Source organism: Rattus norvegicus, chromosome 4 (assembly GCF_036323735.1).
Source record: "Rattus norvegicus strain BN/NHsdMcwi chromosome 4, GRCr8, whole genome shotgun sequence".
In the NCBI taxonomy this organism is placed as follows: domain Eukaryota; kingdom Metazoa; phylum Chordata; class Mammalia; order Rodentia; family Muridae; genus Rattus; species Rattus norvegicus.
The window spans coordinates 45,151,838-45,175,432 of record NC_086022.1 but is presented as its reverse complement, the minus strand read 5'-3'; the positions used below and the strand labels follow the sequence as shown (position 1 = coordinate 45,175,432).

The 23,595-nt window shown below is 38.3% G+C and overlaps 1 non-coding gene across 1 annotated transcript; it reads right to left on the bottom strand.

The window, feature by feature from the left end:
* Positions 1-23,116: 23,116 nt before the first annotated feature.
* On the bottom strand, positions 23,117-23,300 carry LOC120102753 (U2 spliceosomal RNA). Its single transcript, XR_005504344.1, has one exon. It is a non-coding gene; the product is annotated as a U2 spliceosomal RNA (small nuclear RNA).
* Positions 23,301-23,595: the final 295 nt, after the last annotated feature.

Below are 23,595 nucleotides of genomic sequence, written 5' to 3'. Positions count from 1 at the left end.
ATAAATCAATTAAATCTCTCACATTAATTTTCAAGAAAAACAGACAGCAGAAACCAAACAGCTGAAAAATCTCAGCTCTAGAAAGTGATTAGACACTGCTGGAAGTTTGTAGAAATTATAGAATTTGGAAAATATACTCGGTGATCTCAGGCCCATTAGAGATCTATAATAGAGGAAAAGAAATTCTGTCCTTTTCTCTAATGATGAATATGAGTTATTGTGTAGGGCATATATATGCACATAGATGTATGTATACATATAAAATATAATAGAACATGGACTACGTGCATTCTATGCTGGCATTAGATGAATAGATGTTTTATTTTTCTGTAAAGACAATTTAATATATAAGAAGAAATTATAATCTTTGAATGCAAATGTCTATTAAAGGTCTATTTCATAGAATGATAGGAAAGGTTGGGAAGAGAGACAACCATAAGATAGACTTGACTTGCAGTTGGGAAATTGGAACCACAGCTATCAGGTGAGTTAATTAATCTGGGTATCGTGCAGTAAATGAAAGTGTGCCATCTATTTCACAAGGGTCCATTGTGTCTTGCATGTGAAACAAATTTACCCTGTTTGATTAAGGATTACTGATTGCCTCCAATTTATTATATGTATCCTATAATTAAGTCACAATGAGTTCGAATGAAATGGGGATGGTCTTCTCCACAAAGAAGACAACAAGCTCATTCTAGGAAGACCTTGGGGGTCATTCAAGAAGCAATTAAATGTTCTCTAGGGTACATTGAAAGGGAAAATGCTTGGTGGGCTGAATGGCCTCTCCTTGTATTCATGCTTCTCAGTATTCTGCTCTTAGAGAGACAAATGAAACCATGTCATAAAATAACTCACAGCACAATCAGCATGGAAACAATGCTGTCTTTTCTTCTGTACTAAGGAAAATGTTGTACAGAAAATAATCTATACTTCCCAGAAAATAGACAGCAACATTTGCCAAACTGCAAAGCTTTGCCAGAATCTGTTTAAGGGAATACAAACAAACCAACACACTGTACACTGGGTGCAAGACCGTTAACTGTTTCGGTTCTCCGGTAAGCAAACAACATACCTTGGAAATTCTTGTCAGCAAGTGAAACGAAAAGAGCCAAGAGTAGAATTTGTATTGTACTGTGTGCTTTTATTAATGCTCTTATAAGTAAGCAGCATGAATACAAAGTTCTGCTAGGACCTTGCTAAAACTGGCTAGAGGAAGTTCTTCAATATTATGGCAATAAGGAAATAAGATTAAACTCAACTCCATTGAGTTTTTAAGTGATGGGAAAATACTTAGAAGCCTTTAGAAGAAACATTTGCACATATGAAGATGCCATCTTGTGTTTGCTATTTGGTCCTTATAAAAGCTCCACCTTCCCAACAGAGACTAAGATATTGGTGATAATTGGATATCTGGAGCAGACTTCCATTTCAGTGTCATGGAGAAAATGTGTAATTACAGGTGTTTATTTGAAGTGAGTGTTGTAAGGAAATCAAGCATCATAGTCAGAAATAAATCTGTTAAATATTCTGTCAAGTTTTAGGCTGTTAGTTCCCTAATCAGATATTAATTTGATTCACACAGAAATGGGAACAGCCTGGGGGTGGAAAGCTGGCTCAAAGGCTAAGAGCACTTGTGCTTGTAACAGACCCAGTTTCAATGTCCAGAACTAAGATAGTGGCTCACAAATATCCTTATTCCAACTTGTAAGTGGTCTGATGCCCCCTTCTGACTTGCACATACATGTAGGCAAGACATGCAAAACACACACATAAAACAAAAATAAATAAATAAATCTGAGAAAGGAAGAAAGGAAGGAAGGAAGGAAGGAAGGAAGGAAGGAAGGAAGGAAAGAGAGGAGGGGGTGACCATCCCTTCATCCCTTAGTAACTGTCCATCTTGATGGCAGTTCTTTGGAAAGCACATAAAAAGTCTATGCCAATCTGAAATTTTGGTGATTAAAGGAACTGAGATATCATGATTAGAAGATTCATATTTAAACAAAGACACAGATAATTTTGTTTACACATAAATCAAATCATGAAAAACATCACTCTTTATGGATGTTTTATTGCTCTAAGCCATTTTCCCAAACATAGTGAACTTTGAACAGAAGTACTATTTGTGTGTGCTTTTTCCCAGGGAAGATGATCTACATGGCACAGGAAATGAAGACCGTGCAGCTCTTACCCATAGGCATTTACAGTGGTAGAGAAAATAGTAGCTATGGAAAGTTTACCTGAAGAAACTGGTCAGTTTTGCAAGGAGGCAGGAAAACAGTGGCCAATGAAGTGTTCAGGAGTGAAGTGTGGTGGAAAGAGACAGCAAGCAAGATGGAGCTAAGAGTGGCTGAGGGGACACCAGAGACAGGGAAAGGAGATTCAGTCCAGGAGTATGCACTGATAGTAGGGATGCTGCACGAGGGGTTCTTTATTCCCCTAAAGCTCCCGATGAAATCTGCAAGAATGGCCAGACTGCGGGCACATGCCTGCCATTCATATCATTCCCACCATAAAGCAAAGTAGAAGTAGCAAAGGAAAGCAAATAGAGAAATAAATCAGACTAAAAAAATGAGGTGGAATCAAAACCAGATTGTATGAGTTCACAGTTTTGTTTTGGAAGGTCTCTGGTTGTCATCTGGACACAGCATTTGTTAGTTCTTCTGAGGTTCAAACAATAAACAGAATGAGTCTCTTTGACTCGTGTGTATTTTTAGAAATCAGACATTTTATATGCTAGATTTAAAGTAGATGACAGGCACCATCCACTTATTTGGCCTTGTCACACAGGGCTTGTCTTAGACATTCTCTCCCTATGGCAATCTCAGGCTACCACACTCATTCTAGTAGCCAGAATCTGTTCTTTGTTTCTAGAACATATTATTCATTTTTCTGTCTCTATTGAGATCTCTCTGTCTCTCTGTCTCTGTCCCTCTCTGTGGGTCTCTCTCTGTGTGTATCTCTCCGTCTCTGTCTCTGTCTCTGTCTCTCTCCCTCTCTCTTTTGTGTGTGTGTGTGTGTGTGTGTGTGTGTGTGTGTGTGTGTGTGTGTGTTTGTGATATTTCTTGAAACTAGGTCACACTACATACCCTGGGATAATAAAAGTGTATAGTTCCTGGTTTTCAGATTCCTGTCACCATGCCAAGAGAGGGTGTTCTTCAATATCTTATTTTCCATATGTTCCCTCAAGTTCACACTCTAGTGTTCAATGATCCATAAACACTTCTCAAAGATCAGTCCTTGAAGTTTTTTTTACATCCTATAAATGTAATGACTTACGGAGTTGTCTCAGACAGAAACATGACGATTTGTGTAGATGTTCCTGCATTCTGTTATTATACTGTCCACATAGGTATTCTGGCTTTTCCAACAAATTGCACACACGTGAGGGGAAGGAACCTCATCCTGTCAACTGAAGCTTTAGTTCACCGCAGGGTTCTCTTATAGCAGGGTTGCAATAAAATGATTGTCTTGTAAGACAATTTGTACACATGAATTGGGCTGGAAAGAATGTATTAACAAAAGGAATGCCTCCCCAGGAGGAATTTTAGGTTTCATAACAAGCTAGTGAAATATTTATGAACAAAATGGCCTTTCTACACCCTCTAATTATACAAGCTACTTATGGAAACAGCCATGGCAGGGCAGATTTATAAAAATATATATTTAAAGATAACAAATGTTATAAGGTTGAAAACATAGTCTTCCAAGAATGCTGCTAACTGCAAACTTATTGAAAAAAATCCAAGTATCAGAAAAACAGTTTTTGAGTGACATGGTTATTTACTAAGTTAATGAAACCTAAAGAATCATCATGAGTGTTCAAGAGTTGCTTTACATCCTGACATGGCCTTTGAGCAGAATTCTCACATATGAGCTTTCATCTATGCTTAAAAGAGATAAGTAAATAAATAAATAAACAAACAAATGAACAAGATGCAGAGTAAAGAGGCCACCTGTCTGAGCCAGTCTGGATGCTGGCCACTCTGTCCTGGGGAGCAGTTGCAGAGATTCTTCCTCACAGCTGGAAAGTGACTGCAGATTAATGCTGATATCACAGCTGGCTTAGTAGGTTACCATAACAGCACCCCCATTACTCTCCCTGACTCTGTCAAGAATGTCAGGTGCATAAAAGAATCACACGTTCCAGAAGCCAATGGTCAGACCAAGGACAGATGCTTTCCATACATCATGTGTTTGTCTTCAGAACACAGGATAACACTCTTTTCAGGCCACCTTACAAGGTGAGTTGTAGGATCACAAGATAAATAAACTACAAATTTAAAACCCATGAAACTTAGTGGTGAATTAGTATCTAAATTTGGGAAATAGGCTATTTCCTCTGGGACTGTATCCTCGGAGTTTTTTGACACAAATTTGAGGCAATAGAAAATAAATGAAGCTTAATAAGACTCAATTTACAAATTAGGTTAATTTAAGAACCGAAGGAGACAACAAATGTACAAAAAAATATAAAAAGTAGAGTTTCCGTGAAGCCACAAAGTCAACCTAAAACAGCAGCTCCGTCATTCTTTAAGAAGCATATGGTAGGAAGGAATGAAGAAGAACATGATTCTTGCTATAGTATGAGATTTATATCAACCCAGCAAATACAATCATTTACTTCCCTACCCAGAGCCTGCTTGTTGGGGTACACTAGGTGCCATCTTCTGCCTCTTGGCTCTTGGTATAGAAACAGAACAAGAATGATAAATGCAAGTATTTTCTTAGTTAAAGAGTGTACTGATGTTTTAAAGTGTCTCTCAAACATATACAGTCTTGACGCCTAAGTCTAAAATCTAGTTAAACCTGAAAACCTGAAGCAGTCCCATAGCACACTTTTTGCCCAAACTCTGAAGTTGATTTACCATCTCATGCTTGCTTTTAACCATCTACTCTGGGGATTCCAATAAAAATTTCATGTGAAATTTTAATAGAAAAAAATGGAAAACTAATAAAACGAATTGTAGGTGGCAATGTTTCTGACTCTGGAGTACATAAAGACTCATGAATCAAGACCCAAACCACTCAGTTAAAAAAAAAAGAGGTTAAGTCAGAGCTGTAGATAGATGTTCTTCATTGTTAACAAAGACTAAGGGATTCACAATCAGGAAAGATGTTACATTTATTATACAAAAACAATGAATTAATGAATTGGGGACTAATTTCTATAATCTGAAAGAAACTCTTTAACAAGCCAAACCCCCCCCCCAAAAAAAATAGGAAACCCACTAAAACACAGAAAGGCGTGAAAGACAGGGAGAGGGATTTACACAAGGGAACACAGACAGCTGAGTGTTTGAGGAGACATTAGATCTGAATTATTCCTAGAAAAAATGTCAATTAAAATTAAAATATTATTTCTCATTCATGACATTTTCAAATACAAGGAAGTGAAATAACATCAACAATTTGTCAAAATGTGTTAAGAAGTTATTGTAGTCATTGCGAAGACTAACAGGGAAGGCAAGTGAAAGTTTAAGTGGTATAACCATTGACCAGACAGTCACTCTTTAGAGCGTGCCACCAGCGCATCTCCACATTCTTGTGTAAGGAGTCACTAGAAAAAGATAATGAATAAGTATTTATAAACTATATCTTGCTTAGACCATGCAGAAGAATTCCTAATTAGCTTATTGTGCATATATAAAATATCTCTCAGATGACAGAGAAGTGCCATGTAAGTGAACCTCGATTCCTTGCAAGAGTAGCCAGTGTCCTTAACTGGTAAGTCATCTCTCTAGCCCCAAGGCCAGGATTTTACAGATCCCACATTTCTCAATTCTACTGAAAGAAGAAAGAAAACAAAAAAAGAAAAAAGAAAAAAGCTTTGAATGATCTGTGTGGCTTGGAACAGAATCGGATAGAAGCTTTCACGCCAGGTCCCTCACAAAATTTATCATTCTGACAATGTTTAGATAAACAATAAAACATTGACTATTCATCATGAACTCAAGAGATTCATAGTTCTATCAAAAAGACTCTGCATGAGTGCCAGGAAAATGACTCGGTTTGTAAAGTGATTGCCTTAAAACCATGAGAACAGGAGTTCAACCCACAAAACCAACGTTAAAAAGCTGGCTGTGGTTGGCATGTACTTATAATCCCAGCACTGGGGAGTCTAAGACAGGCAAATCATAGGCCTTTCTATATATCCAGTCTAGCCTATTTACCCAGTTCTAGACCAATGGAAAACATTGCCTTAATAAAGGGTAAATACCACATGAAGAACAATATCTTACTTACGGTTTCCATTGCTGTGAAGAGACACCATGACCAAGGCAATCTTAAAAAAAAAACCAAAAAGCAAAAAACAAAACAAAAAAAAAAAACATTTAATTGAGGCTGGCTTACAAGTTCAGAGGTTCTGTCCAGTGTCCAGGCATAGAGCTGGAGAAGGAGCTGATACTTCTACACCTTGATTCAAGGAAGCCAAGAAAAGAGACTGTCTTCAAAGCAGCTAGGAGAAGGGTCTCAAAGCCCATGCCCACAGTACCACACTAGCTCCAACAAGACCACACCTATTCCAACAAGACCACATCTCCTAATAGTGCTATTCCCTGGTCCATGAATATTCAGACCACCTCATTCCACTTCCTGACCCTCATAGCATGTTTTCAAACACATGAGACTATGGGGGGCCATACCTAGCCATAGAATAATGCAAAATACATTTAGTCCTACTTCAAAAGTCCCTATAATATATAACAGTCTCACGAATGTTTGAAGTCCACAGTTCAAAGTCTCTTCTGAGATTTATCCAATCACTTAAGTATAATCCCCTATAAAACCAAAATCAAAAAGCAGATTATATACCTGCAACATCATACGATATGCATTACCATCAAAATCTCATGGTGATGGAATACTGGGCGGAAGCAAGACTGAAAGCCAGCTGGGCAAACTCCAGATTTGCAGTTCCATGTCTGATATCAAAGCACTCTTCAGATCTCCAGCTCCTTTCTGTTTTGCTAACTGTAGCACAATTTGCTTTGGTTGGGTCCATGCTTCATAGGCACTTTTCCTAAGCAGGTATCTCCAGTTCTGTACCTTGTAGCACTCCAGGGTCTGATTGACTCTAACTCCATTGCTGCTGCTGTTCTAGATGGCCATCTCCAAAATGCTGGGGTATCTCACTACAAGTATATTTAACCAATAGTTCCTAATAGGCTTCTTTCATGATCCCAAGCCTCAACTTCTTTGGATGACCCCTTCAGTCCTGGGCTGTGGCACCTTCACCAGTGGCCTTCCCTGGCCTCTCACAGTACCAGGCTTCAGCTGCTCTCTATGACTCCTTCAGGCTTGGAAAGCAGTGCCACCTGGATGATGATTATTACACATTTCCAAGTGCAGCTGAGCATGAGGCACAACTTCGGCCATCTCTGGAACACAGTTTCTTTGTGATCTCAGAAAACACTTCCCAAAATGTTTCAGCTCAGTGATGCTAGTCTCTTCCCAGTCACTGCTAATTTCTTAGCTCTAACTAATCAGCATAAACTTTTCCCTGTAGTCCCTTCTATTCTTGACTTTAAAGCCAGTACTACATGGCCAAAACTGCTAAGTTCTGATGCTTGCTGGAACATGGACCCCTTGATCTATAATATTATCACCAGCTTTCTGTTTTCCAACTCCTAAACTGCCTACGCTTAGCTGTTCTGGCACTTGGCTGTAGACTGACCATGAACTTAGAGATCTGTAGGACTCTGTCTCCTGAATGTTGGGATTAATGTTGTGTATCACTATGCCTGGAACCAAGCTTTTCTCTTCTTGATCTGTACAAAACTGGCCTTGAACTCAGAGATCTGCTTGCCTCTGTCTCTTGGGCCTAATCTTTTCATGACCACTATTCAACAAGAGCCAGATCAAAACCCTGTGTCCTCCATTTCTGGATTGTCATTCATTCCAGAGTAAAAGTCCAAATGAAAATAATAAACAAGTAATAACAGTTAGCATGACATATCTATTCCTTGTTCAATGGCAATACATGAACAATAGAGTTTGTTGGGTGAGATCTTACCCCCAAAGTCACCATTCCCTTAATCAGTTTATGTCCTCTAATAGGATTTAGCTCCATTGAACTTCTTGGTGCCCTTTTGCTATGTGAACCATATATTTTGTAGCTTTCCTTCCTAAGCTTGCTACTATTTATCAGAAAAATCTTCATGAGAGTAAACCAGAGGACAAAGTTTATGCTGGGCTCTTCTGAGACTTCTTTTGTCAATGCAATTAATCAAAATCTCTTTACCATGGTCTCAGGCAAACGCTTCAGACAATGGCAAAAAGAAGCCAGATTCTCCATTGTAAGAAAGATCTCCAGGTAACATACTAAAATTTCTGTTCTCTGAAACTTCTAGAAATAGGCTTCCACAATTCAAATCACCCTCAGCAACAAAGTTTTCTGTATTCCTATTAGGATAGCCTATTAAGCCCCATTTAAAGCAGTCTACTGCTTTCCAAATTCAAACTCCCCAAATCCATATTCTTTCAAACAAACACATGGTCAGCCTTATCACAGCAATACCCTACTCCTGGTACCAACTTCTGGTTTAGTTAATGTTTCTATTGCTGTGAAGAGACAGCATGACCAAGGCAGCTCTTGTAAAGGACGACATTTAATTGGTTCAGAGTTTTAGTCTATTATCTTCATGGCGTCACCACAAATAAAATTCAAGATTGTCCTATGATCTCTGCATATATGTGCACATATGTACATACACACATACAAATACTCATGATAGTAAAAGTTTTAGATCCAAAAGCTAATATTTTTAATTAAACTTTCTTAACATCATATTTTTAAAAACTGAGTCTATGTAATAAATACATGTTGTACAATGGAAAGCTGAAGTGAAATAAAGGAAACTAAGTAGACGACGATATGAGAGAACCTTGACAAAGAAAGCATTTAAATAATCTGTGTAGTCATGAGGCACACACAGCAGTGGGAATAATATAAGGAATGTCTGAGAAGCAATCAGCTGTACAAAAGTCAGTTGTATTTGTGAGAATATGCTACATCTTCTACATAAAGATTTTAAGAAAGCAGTCGTCTGGAGAAAGAAATCTGAAGAATAATTAAAATACATCCCTCTAAAGTTAGGAAAAGTTTATATACATTTGGAAATTTGCAAGTACAGTAAAATTTAATAAGAAATTTCCCCTGAATATTGGAACTTAAGGTAAATTAGATTAAAATTTTAATTATAAGAGGAAGATACAGAAGATGTCATTATACATTCTGAAGAGGATTGGAGATATTGTAAGAGGTAATGTCTTTGTTTCCTTATATATTCTAATTTTATGACAAAAGTAAAATTTTGCCTTATTTAATGAAACCATATCATTAACTCTATTCTTGACTTTAGTTGAATTACCTAAGAACATATGGGATTCCGAACTAACAAAATGAAAGTAAAAGCCATATAGTTGTCTGTGACGATAACATGGAAAATCCAAAGGAAAAATTGGAGGGAACAAAATTGCTTTAACATTTTGAAAGTTTTAGAAAGCACAACCCTAGGTCAAGTCAAGAAAGAACCTGACAATCTGTACCTCCCATCCTTGTTTATTAGTAACTGACTATATTATTCAGGGTTATCGAGAGTCACAGAACATATGGAATGTGTTTCTATATGGAAGGAGTTTATTATAATGACTTGCTGTCTGTAGTCCTGCTCCCCAACAATGGTCAGCTGTGAATTGGAAATCTAAGAATCTAGTAATAGTTCAGTCCAACAGGTTAGTTATTTCTGCTAATATTCTATACAAGTAGATTCCATTAGATGTGCCAGCAAGTAAATGCAAGAGACAAAGAAGAGTGAAGCTTCCTTCTTCCAGTGTCCTTATGGAGGTCTCCAGAAGGTGTGGCCCAAATTAAAGGTGTATTCCACCGGGATCTGAGACTTGTTTTGTCCCAGGCTGACTTTGAACTCAGAGATCTCCTTGCCTTAGTCTTCTGGATTTAAAGGCATATACTATGTTGCCTGGGCCTAAGCTTTTCATAGTTACTATGCCTCAAGATCTCCATGCCAAGATCCAGGTCAGAAACATTTGTCTTTCAGACTCAATATCTAGATCACAGGTAAACCCTCCAATTCTGGGTACTAGTTCATTACAGATATAGTCAAAGTGACAACCAGGAATAGTCATTACACTGACCTTTAAGTATTTGACACCCAGTTTCGTTTGGGAATGATCCTGACCTCATGCCTTATCACATAAAAACTGTGGCCTCATTTTCCTGTGCTTGTCTGTAGCTGAAATGGACCTTCACCTCTTCCTCTGCAAGAGTGAACAGTCCCCATGTGGTGGAGGATTGCCTTCTGACAATGAATTAATTAAATAGGGAACTCATTCTTTCTATCCAATCATTCTATTCCAAAAGTTTATTTCTGATGGATGACTGGTACAGTTCATGAGATAAATTTATAACTTCTGAACTTTCTTCCATGACTGGAATACATTTTCGAAGTAAATTGTATGCCAACCTATTTTTTTATCAAAACAATGACTTGTAGCTTGGCAGTGTTTATTTTCAGTCTATATCAAATAATAAAGTTCTATTTTTTGCCATATAGGTGCAGGATTTTATATTTTTATGTCACCATGTTTAGATATGTCTATCAATGTATTATAAATGCAAGTCTTTTGAATACTTAATCAGTCTGAATCTTGCATTTTGTTAACTTGACATTCTATTTCCCATTGTTTTCTTGTTCTCATGGAAATCTATGGTCATTAAGATCTTCTTTTGCCCTAACTAATTCTTCTCTGGTACAGGAGGAAGAAGCATACAATAGTGGGTTAAGTCACTCATTTCACACTGCATAATGACCAACAGGCATTGACTCTCCACAGCTAGAGAAAACTGTGTATATAACATACTGGGAAATAATGAACTTAAATAACCATATGAATCAACCTGTGTAATCTTCAGTTTTCTTTTCTCCAAAATGGAAAATATAAACCCGAGAAAGTGTAAGACACCTGAAAACAAACCTTGGTAAAGTTTGTGATGTACACCACTGGGCCAAATGCCTGACCTGAGGCAAAGGTGACTTAAAATGAACCTTGGTAGAAGTGCAAACAATGGGAGAACCCAAACTTATTTTGATTCCTGATAATTTACAAAATTGGTCATTCACTTAATTGATTTTTAGCAAATTAGCTTTAAGGAAATTATTCATTTGCCAAATTGGCTTTCAGCAAAAGGGCTGTCTGTTAATTGGCTTTCTATGCATTATTTTATGTAAATTGGTCTGATTCCTTTCTAATATAATGTTTGAAATTAGGAGACATTTGTTCTCATTCTAGAAATCATCAGTGGCCTCAAGAAGGTTGAGATATTTTTTGGAATATTGCCTGTCAATAGTAGTAGCTCTCAAGGTGGTCAGAAATAGACTTGCTTTCTTGGATTCAATACCCAATTTTCTGGATTGACCTTACTTGAAAAAGTATATGTAGAAACCCCTGATCTCCAAGTAATTGCTTCAAAGTGTATGCCTCAGAACTCACTCTACCATGCAATGTATTCTACCAAGCACAAATATTCACTGTGCTTTAGCTCCCTGCATTCCTAACAACCTCTATGCATTACAATACTGTGAATATAATCTAAAAAGATGGTCAGATTTTTGTGGTGGTTGGAATATGCTAGACCCAAGGAGTGGCATTATTATGTGGTATGGCCTTGTCATTTCCATAGACATGAATACTACCAAAGTGGTTCCGCCATGTTATTTGAATGTATAAATATTTTCCCTTGATGGAGACCCCTCAAAATTATCTACTCACAAAAGGGTTAATTGCACCTTCCCTCTATTAGAGGGCAGCATGGACTAAAGAATAAACTAAAGGTCTGACCTGACTCAAAGGAATTTTTCAAGGCAGACAGGTTGTTGTTCAACCAGTCACTCACAGAGTAGGGATGTCTTTAGTGGGAAATAAGTGCAACTATTTCTAGCTCTAGAATTTTCCTACTGACTCTGAGAGATCTGTATGTTCAAAGGCTGTTACCATGGGGTAGCAGCAAAATGCATCTTTGGTTATTTATGGACAAGCATGTGGGAACCCAGAAAAGAGATAACAGTGACCCCAGAGTAAATAGCAAGCTAAAATTACGTCATGTCACATCAGCCAAATGAACTCATCAATGCTGCTTTTGTTTTCTTTGAATGATGTCCCGTCTGAACACCTGATTTCGGTGACATTGCAGATCGTACAGACAAGTACTGTAGTTGGATCAGATGGGCATTCAAAATACCATGGCTCTCACTTTGCTAAACAACCTTCAGTCCATGGTGACATTTAATACACACTCAGGTTAAAGAAGAGAACACTGATGAAAAGATATAAAATCTACCTATTTCTGTTGAAAGGAGAATTCAACATCCTTAACAGCATTTTATAAAGTCATTTTTTTCTTCTATATAAAGGAAAATGCCTGGCTGTTAATTCTTGAGCAGAATATTATGCAAGTTTTCAACTAGAGATATCTCTTAAACAGGAATCTGGATCCCCCATAAATCAATGCTTTCTACTCAGTTTGGACACAACTCTACTCTTGTTACGTTATGAACTAGTAAAGAAAATAATAGGTAAAATTTTGTTCAAAATATAATTATTTTGAATATTTTAAAATAACAAATAAAAAGCTTTTTAATGAGTTCATCATGTTTGGAGGAATGTTAAGTGTTATTTTTCAATTATATGATTAGAATTTAAAAAACTATCAAGTCTTCATGCAGTTACTCCATTACTATAAATGAGTCTGGGTTACCATTGGTTTTGGCTAAGTTCTCTTCAAAAAAATAGCCTTCTAATGCATTATAAATTACTATAAATTCTGCTATAATTAATACAGGAGGATGCAAATTTACATGTATTCATACTCGGGCAAATTATGGCATATTTTATATAAATTACACTTTCTGTTATTGTTTTTGAAAGGCAAGGAAAAACAGCCAAAGCCTTGCTACACTGAGCTTTTAACTGTACCTGCTATGCAAACATGCACAGAGTTTTTTTTTAATGAAATGAAAACAAAATAGGCATTTTCTGGTCTAATGAGCTATTTCCATCAAAATAAATTCCCCAAATGGAAGTATTACATGGCTCATGCTAAGCATAACAAAAATGCTTTATGTATTTTCAGAAGGAAATATAGAACTTTGAAAGCCAAACATAGGGCTGCAACACAGTTTCAATAAATGTATTCTTCACTTCTAATCAGAGAAGCACCCAGGAGCCCTCAAAACAAGCAACATGAATACAGGCTCGAGAGGAAAAGAGAAGTTCAGCAATGGCTGAGTCTCCTACTGATCAAAATAACAGCCATGCCCCGAATGCTGAGTTTTATTATCTGTTGTAGAATGTCTCAAGGTCAGTTATTTCAGTGAGATTGGAAATTTTTTTCAGCTGTTTTTTGTTTAGATATTCCCAAAATACCTTTTATGATTTATGGAATATCACTAAAAACGTCCAGGGAGATGGCATCAAATAAATAGGTATTGTTTTCCTCATTAACTACCCAGCTCTCATTAATTCCTAAGTGAAACAACATATACTCAAACCCTTAGTAACATACCAGATATGTTAGAAAACCAGGACCAGTTAAACCCCAGAGTAGTGTTGCTGCTAGAGATCATTTCTAGAGAATCCTAAGACACCCTGACATACACAATTTGTTGTTTGTTTTGTTTTTATCCCAATGTGATTCCACAGGAAGTTTTGTTCCAAGCATTTAGTGAGGAGCAGTTGTTAGAGGATAGCTCAATGGTGAAGTACTTGCCCACCATTCATGAAGTCATGCAATCTATTTCCAGTAATTCAAAAAGAAGAAAAATCAGTTAGAAACAACAATTCTGCACACATTACATCTATTTTGTTTTGTATTTTCAAAATCACAGTTCTTGACATCTTGAAGATGATTTTTTTTTCTTACTATTGCATCAGCGGCAGAGGCTTGTTAAGAACTGTAAGCGAGCATGCAGTTTGAGCTGGCTTCCTTTGAATGCAGTAGAGAAGGTCCCACTTGAAGGGTAACTTGTACTCAATTCTATTCTTTGTAATTCTGTTGCACTGTGGCCAGTGTAGTATCGACTTTGGAGAACTTAGCCAAATGTGGGCTTTGCACTGTGAGAACTCATAGACGAGGTGGCTAAGTGTTCTTCCTTTCATGTTCTCTGCACTGAGAAGCACCCAGTCAAGTGGGCAATGACAAAGAAGAGCTTGAGGTACCATTCACACTGACAAGTCATAGGGTCAGCACATTTCCCAGAAGGGAGCTTCCCAGCACCTCTAGCAATTGTTCAGTCCACATCACAGTAAATGCTAAATCTCTGGGCCTGGGGTTGCAGGCTTCCATTGAGGAGATGACACAGCAAGTGACACCAAAAGAAAGCCCAGCCTACTGACAAAGAACTGAATTCCTGTTTTTCTTCTGAATCTCGGGGCATTTAAAGATATTATGTAAGCTACAGTCTACAAATAAATACTGTGCGGTATAACATGATTGTGGAACGTACACGTGGTTCTTGATGTGATATGAATGTAACTAAGAAACAAAGGAAGGAAAGAAGACAGGGAGGAGGGAGGAAGAAAGACTGGAAAAGCTGACTAACCAATTATGTCCAGACCTTGGGTGTTGTAATAGATATTGCTGGCTTGTTAAGTCCTCATACAGAGAAACAATTTTGGGCAGCTTGCTAGAAGAAACAACCAAACCACATCTGGCCACTCCACACCCTCCACATATCTCTTCCACATGCCCTTTCATGCACACCCTCACACATACCCTCACACACACAACTCTCACACACAGCCACACACACCCTCACATACAGCCTCACACACAGTCACACACATACACACAGCCTCACACACCTCCATACATACCTTCGCACACATCCTCACACACAGACTCACACATACCTTCATACAAACCCTCACACACCCTCACACATAGCCACTCACAAACACACACACACACACACACACACACACTCACACACACACACCATGAACTCCTCTTAACAGAGAAGAATTGTTTCCATAGTGGTTGCTGCCTAAGAGTTCCTCTCTCCTGGATGCCTCCTCTGGGTCTTCTGAACGCCATGCTGAAATAACAGATAATTTTATTTAGGTTGGTTTTCTTTTCTTTTTTTTACTTTCTTTTTTTTTAAGAAACCAGTAACTTTGATGATTTCTCTAAGGTGGGAGAGAGCATTGAACTCTTAAACTATTAGAAGAGAACTGTAATAATCAGTCAGACCATCCAAGATGATGACCAGCCTAGAAAGAAGGCACCCATGACAGCCAAGTAAAATAAAACTATTTTTGTCACTGTGCTCTCTGAGAAGACATATGTGTTCCAGCCCCATCCTCAGCTCATGAATGATTCCTCCTCCCCAACTCAAGTCTGGCTCCTTTTTCTCTAGTCTTAATAAGGTGAAAGATGGTGGGAAAAAAATAGAAAAACACTCAAGTCAATTTCTGTACTTGCTTAAGATGGCAATTCTTACTGTACTTCACAAATATATATATATATATATATATATATATGGCTAAATAAAAAATGTTAAAGCTGATTAAATAAATAATATTCATCACTTTTTCCTATCAGAAATATCCTCCCACCTTAGCATAATGCTTCCTTTATGGCAAATCTCTCATTTTTTCTTTTATGTCTAATCAATAAAAATAATGTATTTATTTAAATATGTCTATATTTTAAGCCGTGGTTAATATCTGATACAGATTTCAACTTGGAAGCAACTAGCAAAACATTTTGATGCACTTTATACAGTGAATGAATAGGAAATATTTCCTTTAGGTCCACTAAGCATCATTTCTTCCCAGCATGTTTTCCAGAGGCTTTCTTTTTTTTTTTTTGACTTTTTTTTTATTAACTTGAGTATTTCTTATATACATTTCGAGTGTTATTCCCTTTCCCGGTATCCGGGCAAACATCCCCCTTCCCCCTCCCCTTCCTTATGGGTGTTCCCCTCCCGACCCTCCCCCCATTGCCGCCCTCCCCCCACCAGTCTAGTTCACTGGGGGTTCAGTCTTAGCAGGACCCAGGGCTTCCCCTTCCACTGGTGCTCTTACTAGGATATTCATTGCTACCTATGAGGTCAGAGTCCAGGGTCAGTCCATGTATAGTCTTTAGGTAGTGGCTTAGTCCCTGGAAGCTCTGGTTGCTTAGCATTGTTGTACATATGGGGTTTCCAGAGGCTTTCTTAAGGGTAAGGTAGATGAAACCCCTTCCTTTATAAAAACAAACAAATGAATATCATCAACAAAAACAAAAATAAAGAAAAACGGGAAAATAAGGCATCAGAAGTAGGAACGTATTTGTAATATTTGCCTAGGAAAGAATCAAAGTGGCCCAATTTATGAAGCATCTTCAATTGGATTTTTGTTTGAAGAACAAAGTAGAAAGAAAACTAAACTGAAGAAAAGGTCACTAGAGAACACTGGCGTTTGGAGTGTGGGCATTATCAGGAGAGACAGGGTCTGTGGGAATTGTGAGAAAATGAAGGTTAGTGAGGAAGAACCTCTAAGAGATGCTGAAAAAAGGAAAGCTATAGTTAACCTCAAGATTTGCAGGCGACAAGCCACAAAGAAGGAAGGCCAGGCAGTCCCGGACACACACAGCAGACGGTGCTTGTGAGACAACGCTGGTTAAGGTCCCACTTTACTATGTTGACTCTGTGCAACACCACGGCCAAAGGGATTGGGTACCGCTATTTTATTTCTGTCATTTGAAATCGGTCACATATCTTACATTGAGCCTCAGCTTTCAACTCTGGGTAAACATTCTCTGTAGAGCTGATGTGTTTTTGAGGTCTCCCTTGTTTAAAATCTTAGAAAATCTCTGCAGATGCAGTAACGACTGCAAGAGTACTTCATTTGGGATGATGCAAAACTGAATGCATAGAGTATGACCATGTGCAACTGGTTGATGGGATTCCATAACAAGAGTAGTTAGTGTCTAATGTTACAACTATCAATACCTCTTTTCCTTAGATCCTTGTAAGTGATGATCTTAAGTGGGTGCAGAATTACCTGAGAAGATCAGTGAAACTCATTTGGGTATGACTCCGGAGGTGATTAATCAAAGGTGAAAGACCCATCCTGAGAGTGCTTGACAGCATCTAATGGATTGGGAATCCAAGTGTCATGACCATGGGGAAAAGAGAGAGAAAGATAACTACTGTCAGTTTCCCCTCTCCCTTTGTTCTTTCTGCTCTGATGAAAGCTGCTTCACCAGATTTTCCCCATCATGAGAGGCCAAACCCCATTGAAATATGATCCCAAATAATTCTGCCCTCAAATAGGCTATTTTCTAGTGCACTATTCTAATTCAGTCATGAGGCCGTATTCCCAGACTTCTTTTAGACATGAACCTACTCACGTTCTTTACAATAAGATTGCTGAAATGGATGCTGTTACCATTTACAATGTCAAGAGGGAAAATGAAGACAGAAAGTTTAGAAAACCCAACCAAGCTGGAAAAACCAGAGACTTCATTAAAGCATGAAATGCTCTAAGTGTTGAATAATGCACGTGCAATGTTGCTATTATTAATTTCCATATCAGACCTTATTCTAAGTAAGGTTTATAATAGACAACATTGGTAAGCCACCAAGCAATTTCTTTAAAAACTCTGAGCGTTTCCTTCTGTTGTTGTTTCCTTACGCTCAGCTTTGGCAAAGATTCGCTTCACTTTAATAACAGGACAGAATCAAGACAAGTCCGAATTCTAATAATGCCACCCACTGCATGTGTAAATGACATCTCCTATCCTAGACCTAAATGCTTTGTCCATTCTCTTCTGTCAATTCCCTTGACGCATGGCTTTCTTATGGTCATAATATTATTTTGTGCTTCCTATTCAGAATTGAGCATTGGCTCTGCATTCCTGTTTCTTGGCTTGGCCTCTTGAAATACCTCCCTCCCTTTGTGTTTCCATGGGCAGTCCTGTTTACTTTTTTCCAGCATCCCATGGTCTTTCTTTGCAGTTTTCAAACACAGTTCTGAATGTGGAATCTTTCATGCTGAACCAATATGATGGTGAGAGTGGGGGTTGGAGGCGTTTCTCCATGAAACTAAGAAAGAAGAACTCGAAAATGTTTTAATAAACATTTTATTCTTAGGGCTCTTTTATTTGATATTAGTAACATTAGACTAGATAATGACAAAAAACACCGCCCCCTCAAAAGGAAGTGATGACTGTAAAGAAGGAAGTTAATACTTGGCTGTTCCTGTGGCTTCATCAAGTCCCCAAATTCTATTTCAAGAAATGAGCTGCTTGAGGCAAAACATTATGCTGTGGGAACGGTAGTTTGAACGGGTTCATTCCAGGGCTGTGATTAAAGCCAGGCTTTAAATTTAAGCCATTGTCCTGATATTAACTCTGTCGTTTACAAGCTGTGGAATCTGGGGCGAACTACTCATCTGTCTTCTACGTAGGTGAAAAGCTAGCCCCTAACTTGAACTCAGATACTTGAGCCAGTGTTTACATAGGAATAATCCAAATGAAGGTGTCCTCACTGGGTAATGCTTTTTATTTGTTTGACTGATGTAAGCAAAGACTCTCCTAATAGATGCGAAAACATGTTAAAAATACTATAAAATATGGTTATCATCAAACATGTAAGGAAACGAGCAGCAGATGGAGTTATTAACCTCAGGGCACTAGATCCTGTTATTCAAATCATGGTCATTACACATAGTGATAGAATGTAAAATACAAAGAGTTGCTTGGATAATGTTTGTGAAACCAGGCATTTTATTCTAGAAGCATTCCTCAGATGATAAACCACTGGTTTATAAATGGCATACTCTCAGAAAATGTTCCTATTTACAAGGCACTCCTTCACAATATATATTTACCAGAGAGTCAGGCCATAATCTTGGAATATAAATTTTTAAAATGAATATTATAAAAAGTCTAAAAATAACCAATGAAGCAGATCGAAACCATCCAGTACCTGTAATAAAAGTCACACAAACATCTGCAGCACAAATCGGGCTGGTATTTTATATACTCTATAGGCAGTAACTGTTCTGTTTTATTGTGTAAACTCATTTCTAGGTACTCCTTATAAATCAGAGCTCTGATTCAATATATCATAACACTGTCCTGTAAAATCTTTTTGAGTCATGCTTTGTTGACCTTACCATCATAGGTGTTTATCAAACACTCACCAAACCTGGATTGTACAATAAATATTTATGAACTGTTGTTGTCAAAATTTAACTAGCTGAGGTCAAAACATTTTAAAGATACCAAAATATTTCCACACAGTGTGAGGTCACAAAGACATTGAATCCATACTTTCACAATCACACGAATTCCCCTGCTACTTTCTTAAGTAATTTTTTTATCAGAAAAAAGAAAGCATTTTCGGTCATTCTAATGAGGTGTTTGCTGATAAGGGAACTAGAGAACTGTGGACAAAGTGTTACGCCAGAGCAAAATTAGATCCCAACCATGTCCTTCAAATGGATACCCTTTAAATATTTTTCACTACATTCTCAAGGTACAGGCCATAATTTTCATAGGGGATGTTTCAGAAAAAGAAGGATCCATCACTCTGGGTAGTTACACACTCTAACATAAAATGTATAGTTTCCTCTTAGGCTAGGTACATGCCAATTAGCTAAGCCATAGAGACACACCCACTGTATATAGGTAGCTAGCATTCTATCTGTACATGTTCTCTCTCCCCTTTGTTGGGTATCAGCTAATGTCACCATTGGGTCCTGGGAGCCTCTTGTCTTCCTGGCATTTGGGGCTTTTGGGTGACTACCCCCAGTTCCCCATTCCCCATTGCTACACATTGCTGTTCAATTTCCTGACTTCTATATATCTCCTCCATCTCCTTCCATACCTGATCCTGTCCCCCCTTCCCCCCTCCCCATCCTTTCTTCCTTTAAAGTCCCTTCCACCCTCTACCTCCCATGCTTATTTTTGTTCCCCATTCTAAGTAGGACTAAAGCATCCACACTTCGGTCTTCCTTCTGGAGCTTCATATTGTCTGTGAGTTATATTGTGTGTATTCTGAGCTTTTTGCCTAACATCCACTTATCAGTGAGTACATACCATGTGTATTCTTTTCTGACTGGGTTACCTCACACAGCAAGGAAATACAGGGACAAAGAGTGGAGCAGAGAGTGAAAGAAAAGTCATCCAGATACTGCCCAACCAGTGAATCCATCCCATATGCAGACGTCAAACTCAGACACTATTACTGATGCCAAGGAGTGCTTCTTGACAAGAGGCTAATATAACTGTTTGTAGAGAGGGTCTGCCAGAGCCTGACCAAGAGAGATGGGAATGCTCCCAGCTAACCATTGGACTGATCACAGGGACCCCAATGGATTAGTTAGGGGAAGGACTGACGGAGCTGAAGGGGTCCTATCTGTCATCAATGGCAGGGGAGGCTGAAGGCGTGATGCCCCAGTATAGAGGAATGTTAGGGTGGTGAGGAAGGAGTGAGTGGGTGGGAGAGGGGACATCCTCATAGGAGCTGTGGGAGGGGGTTTGTGGAGGTAGAACTGGGAAAGGGAATAACATTTGAAATGTAAATCAAAAATTTTTTTAAAAGAAGCAAAACATGTAAACAAATTGTATGGATATGATAATTAATAACTGATTTCTAAAAAGGCTATTTCTTCAACAATTTATTGGACATTTCTCCCAGTTTAATCTTAATTTTGAATTATGAACATATTAGTATGTTTTTCCTAATATAAAAATAATCTGAGTTGGATTACTTCAAAGGAAAGAGATTTACTTAGTTCACAGGGTTGTTTTTTTTTTTTTTCATTTGTTTCTGAATTAGTTCTTTATTTAAAGGCTTGGTTTTACTCTGTAGAACAAGCTGGCCTCAACTTCCCGGTCCCTCTGCTTTGGCTTTGCTGTGTCAGAGAATTTTCTTAGGGATTTGAAACAGATATCTTTCACCCAAGAAAGAAAATCCCTAACAGACCAAGGTAACCACTGACACAGTCTCCAGTTTGGTGAAGCAACAGTTTCCTCTGGCACTTCTGTCAGGAGTGTGAGTGACAGGTTACTTATAGGGAAGAAGTAAAAGCAGCTGCTTCCCTGGAAGCCACACCCTCAAATGAATAACAATACGTGAAAGCTGTAGCCTTCCATCCCTGTGCCCTTTGCAGCCGTTCAACCATTTCATAGTCCAAGAAGTACACTAGAGTTCAGTCTCTCCCTCTGGCAAGGGTTTATCCTTTTTTAGACCCTAGGGAAGGCACATAGCAAATAGTCCAAGTTTCTGCTCTCACAGACACATCATCTTAGTTTACCTCCTGGGTCTCATTAGCTTTCTCCTCTTCTAAGGGGACATTTCAATTCTAAGGAAATTGTTACATAACAGGCTACCCAAATGCTTGGATTATAGGTAGAAACCGCTATGGCTAAGTGAGTTCACTGTTTTTAAGTCTGACATTCTAAAAAATATAGCATTAGAGCTAGAGAGGGCCTGATGACAGATGAAATTATGACAGGAATATATATATACTGTAGCTTAGTTGATATATATGAGAAGAGAAGAAGAGGTGAGAGCTCAAGGAGAGACAGGAAGCCAGAGAGCTGTTGAGCATTTTACAGTAGCTCTTTTTTTTCCCTTTTTTTAAGAACCACTTTTAAGAACTTCAAGACTGAGTCCATCTCATCTAGGAGCAGCAGCCTCAGTGACTTAAGGACCATTTTCTAGATCTTACACATCTTACTGCTTCTTAACATTGACAGAATGAGAACCAAGCCAGACACAAGAACCCTAAAACTCTTTATTGTTAATCTCAATTAAAAAATCCTTCTTTCTCTTTTAGAATGGAAATAAAAATAACTATATAAATAATAAAGACAGTGCACTTGTTCACCCAAACTTTTCCTTTCTAGGAAAAATGTTACTACTTACTCAAAAGATTCTTCAAGGGGATAAAAATAACACTGTTGAGTCAATCTAATCTTTTCCTTTAAAAAAATAAATGGCCTAGAACTGTAGCTTAGTTGATAGAGTACTGCTGTTAACAATCAGGCTCCACTGTGGCCAGCCAGAGGAGCCTGGTGACAGCAGGACACATCATCACTAGCTGCAGAGAAAGGCAGCACATTCCTACTGTCAACTCAAGTCACATGTCCACCTCCTCGGCATGCACCACATCCCTGATAAAAGGCCCCATTTCTCTTCTCCTCCACACCTCCTTTTTTTGTCTTTCCTCCACCCATTGGCAGTCTTTGTACCCCCTTCCCCTTCCATGAGTAAGTCTCCCACGGGAAAACCTGCCACATGGTGTGCCTTTATGGATCCCACCTCTTAGATCCAACAACTGTCCTGGGCTGAACAAGGCCCTGACTTAACCCTAGCACCTCACAAAACAGGTGTGGCGGCACATGTCAATAATCCCAGTTTTGAGGAGGTGAGCTCAAGAGGATCCAAAGTTCAAGATTTCTATGCTGTCCTTAGTTATAACAAGTTCAAGGGCAAAAGTGTTGTATTATTTATTTAATGCTATTCAAATTACCGTGCCAGCCGATGCACACATTTTTCACCACCTGCCAAATGTTCTGGATTCTCAAATGAAAGACACACACAAACACAGCTTTATTTTCAATATATCCTAAACAGCTCAATGGCAGGGCCACTCCAAACATCCACGTTGTTAACACCTCACCTCAGATATCCCTGAATTATAACTCACTAAAAGCTGTATTTCTTCTAAGCTACCCCATACCCAAACAGAGGGGCCCCTGGGACCACTCTTTTTCAGCTCTTAACATGATTATATGCTCCCTCTTCTACAGCTCTCAACTCATGTCTTATTTCTTTCCTGACAATCATGAGTTTAACCTTCCTATTTCCCATGGTTCCCTTGCCCAAGAAATCTCAAGTCCTGCCTCTGTATTCCTGAACAGTCATTGGTCACCGACAACTTTATTTACCAATTAAAGTCAACTGGAGACAGGGACTCGCAGCATCTTACCTATAGATGGACAGATTCCCATATAATTTGAGAACCCATTTAAGATAGTATAACCAATAAACTAAATCTACAACAAGAAAGGGAGAAAAAATAAAGAAAATTACAGAAGAGATAGAAATAAAAAGAAAAGCAGGTAAGAGGCAGTTCCCTAGGATACTCATTTTCAGAGCTGATGGAAAATTTTCTTCTAACACAGAATCAATGAAAGGTTCCAGTGTATTTTCCCTCGCTGAAGAAACTGATAAGAACAGATACTACACTTGATCTTAGCCAAAAGGCCGAGAAGCGATCCCTCGCTGAAGAAAAATAAAACAGAACATTGTAATCTCTTTCAATGTCTATCACTATGACCAATTTACAGGCAGCTAAATAGCCAGTTGTTATCAGTTCATTTGACCACAAGAAAATGTTTTTAAAAAGAAAAACACAAATAGCAATTTGGTCAGCTAATCGGTTGGATAGTTTGGCCAAAGTCAAGGAAGAAACTAATATGTTTCAATGAGTTTAGTATTTTACAATACATGAATAGCAATAAAAAAAAGGAAGGAAAAAAGGAGGGAGGGATGGAAGAAGGGAGGAAGGAAG